Here is a 3,303-nt window from a genome sequence, read left to right on the forward strand (position 1 = left end):
CAACAAACTTGAGTTGCAAAGGTTGAAGGTAAAGTGCAAGATGTAGTGAAAAAAATAATGGCTGGCAAATCACAACTGGGTTTGTTCACTCATTTTGGAGTCCTTCATTCCTTTTATGAGCCTTTGCCCTATAAGTAAACCATCTTTTTTTTCTGATTGTAAGAAATGTCTAATCCTGCCTCCACTTCCATATTTATAATGATGTGACATTGACCTAATTACTTCATATCTTCAGTTCCCAGTTTCTCTCTTTATAAAGTAAGAAAAATACTACATCACCCACCTTTCTCACTTTGAGACACACTTCATACATCGTAAATCGCTGTGTGAATTTGAATTAGTGGGGTTTTGGGAGGAAGCAGTTGTATGTGAATAAAAGGAAAATGGCTAAAATATTCCATGGTGGTCCAGGACAGCACGTGGATTAAGGTGCTAGAAGTGTAATAGGTCAGGGACTCTGAGAGTTTAGAACTGAAAGGGCATCTTAGAAATAAGTCAAAGAAAGAAGTGAGAGATCTAAAGAAGTCGCAGGCGCAAGAAGCCAGCAGTGCAGAAGGCAAGTAGAAAAGAACCCTTCACTCAGGTTGGAAAAAGATAAAATGTCACCATGTCAGGGGTTAAGGAAAGAAAGACAATATGCCATTAGAGGAGTCAAACCTGTATGGTTTAAAAAGGAAATAGCAAAAGGGGTTCAACAGGGGCAGACATTAAAGAGTTAGAGGAAATGTTCTGGGATCTCAAAGAAGGAAAGACAAGAGCGGCTAACTGGGGTATGGCCAAGAAAAAGAAATGACTCATCTGAGGGAACAATTCATGAGAGAGAGAGAGAGAGAGAGAGAGAGAGAGAGAGAGAGAGAGAGAGAGAGAGCGCATTATATTAATTCAACAGCAGACTACTAAGGATCAAGATGAGAGTTCACTTAAGACACTATACACACATGCACACATAAGTAGACATAAAATACACAAACATAAAATATAACCAAAAACCTTTAAATAACATTTCATATATGGTGACACGCATCTGTAATCATTTCTACTGCAGAGGCTGAAGCTAGTGAGGCGCTTGGCTCTGAGCTACAGTAGGCTAAGCTTGTAAGGTGTCTGCACTAAGTCTGGCTCCAATGCGTTCCATTGGGAGTGAAGGGCCGCAGGGTTGCCCCAAGAAGGGCAAGCTGGCCCAGGTCAGAAGCAGAGCAGATCAGAGTCACAGGGTTCCCCCAAGAAGGGCAAGCTGGCCCAGGTCAGAAGCAGAGCCGATCAGAGTCACAGGGTTCCCCCAAGAAGGGCAAGCTGGCCCAGGTCAGAAGCAGAGCCGATCAGAGTCACAGGGTTGCCCCAAGAAGGGCAAGCTGGCCCAGGTCAGAAGCAGAGCCGATCAGAGTCACAGGGTTCCCCCAAGAAGGGCAAGCTGGCCCAGGTCAGAAGCAGAGCCGATCAGAGTCACAGGGTTCCCCCAAGAAGGGCAAGCTGGCCCAGGTCAGAAGCAGAGCAGATCGGAGTCACAGGGTTGCCCCAAGAAGGGCAAGCTGGCCCAGGTCAGAAGCAGAGCCGATCAGAGTCACAGGGTTGCCCCAAGAAGGGCAAGCTGGCCCAGGTCAGAAGCAGAGCAGATCAGAGTCACAGGGTTGCCCCAAGTAGGGCAAGCTGGCCCAGGTCAGAAGCAGAGCTGATCAGAGCTCCTCCGCAGATCAGTGGCGGGGTCAGGCCCATCAGCGACTGTAGCTCTCCCAGCTTGGGCGCGACTGAGATGCTCAAAAACAAAAACAAACAGAAACAGTGGAAGTACCAAATGAAATATAAAGCCAGCTCACAAGGACAACTATGTTGGCTTCATTTTAACATAGTGATAGGGAGGGAAAAGTAGGACTTCTCTAAAAAAGCATGGAGGGTAATAAAGAAATCCCCTCTTTCAATTGGAGATAAGAATTCAAAGCACTTGAGTTCTTGCAAAGAAAGAAAAGAAACGTCCTTGGTGGCAAAAATAAAAGCTATTGAAACTGAAGAGATGGCTCCTCGTCCTCCTTCTTTACGGCTGAGGCTGCTTCGTCTCCCTCGTTGCAGGGTGACCTGCACGAGGTTGCCGGCGGCCGAGCAATGGCCCTCAGGTTCTTGACGCCGGGTACCTTCAGCTTCCTGGCCATGTGCCTGTACTCCTCGTCCAGCTGTTTGAAGACAGGGGAGCGGCAGACCCTGTCCACTCCGTCCTGGTCCCGCAGTTCATAGTACTGCAGCAGCTGGACCAGCACCAGGTACTCGCCGCTGCTCTGGAACGTCGGAACACAGAGACAGCTGTTTTCCAGGCTCCGGAAGGCGGCAGCGAAGTTCAGGTCGCACAGGTGGGCCAGAGCCTGCGCCAGGGCTCTGCGGTGGCTCAAGGGGAAGCCCTCCACCTCCACATACAAGTGCTTTTCCTGGGCCAGGGAGAGCGCGGCGTCCCCGTAGCGCTCGTGCCGCACCAGCACCTTGGAGGCTCGGCCCGCGAAGTCCAGGGCGGGCAGGAAGCGGCAGTCCCCCTCAAACAGATCGGCCGCCCGCTGGTAGAGGCGCACCACCTCGTGCGGGGTCTGGCTCTCGAGCAGCTGGCCGAAGCGCCTCAAGAGCCAGGCCGCGACGTCCGTGTGGCCGCTCTGCTGGTACAAGGACACGGCCTCCTGCACCGCGTGGGCGACCTCGGCCGGCGACCGGGACATGCTCAGGTACATGGCGGCCTGCTCGTAGGCCCTCGCGGCGCGGAGAGGCGCTCGGTTTTTCTCGTGGGCCTCGGCCTCCTTGAGGAGGGCTCCGGCGGCCTCCTCCAGCCTCCTGGCCCTGCGGAAGGCCAAGGCGGCCTGCGCGTACTCGTTCGCAGCCTTCTCGTAGTCCGGCTTCCACCTCAGCAGCCCAAAGCGCGCGTACTGGGCGGCCTTGGCCATATGCCGAAGGCCCTCCTGGGTCTTCTCTTCTTCCATGGCGGGGGCTGCCAGGGAGGCGGAGCCGGGTCCACGGGCAACGGCCTGGAGAGAGAGCGCGCGAGAGCCGCAGCTCCGCCCAGCAACGGCACCGGACGAGTTCTGAGCGTTGGGGGGGGCGGGGTGCCAACGGAACACCCCAGGGATTCCGTAAGAATCCCGACGTGTAGTGGAGGTGGGGCCGGGCCTAGAGGGCTTCCTGGGGCCGCGGGGAGCAAGCGAGCCGCCGGGGAAGGAGGTGGCCCAGCCTACCAGGAGGGAGTCAGAGCTGGGCCGCCAAAGACCCGGGCCAGACTGGGGGGAGGGGAGACAAGAAGGGAGGCTGGACCAAAACAGGCCGATGGAGAGGCGG

The 3,303-nt window shown here is 54.4% G+C and overlaps 1 pseudogene; it reads right to left on the bottom strand.

Annotated features, from left to right (window-relative positions):
* Window positions 1-1,991: 1,991 nt before the first annotated feature.
* LOC140523181 (gamma-soluble NSF attachment protein pseudogene) lies at window positions 1,992-2,915 on the bottom strand (annotated as a pseudogene).
* Window positions 2,916-3,303: the final 388 nt, after the last annotated feature.

Source organism: Notamacropus eugenii, chromosome 2, assembly GCF_028372415.1.
Source record: "Notamacropus eugenii isolate mMacEug1 chromosome 2, mMacEug1.pri_v2, whole genome shotgun sequence".
In the NCBI taxonomy this organism is placed as follows: Eukaryota; Metazoa; Chordata; class Mammalia; order Diprotodontia; family Macropodidae; genus Notamacropus; species Notamacropus eugenii.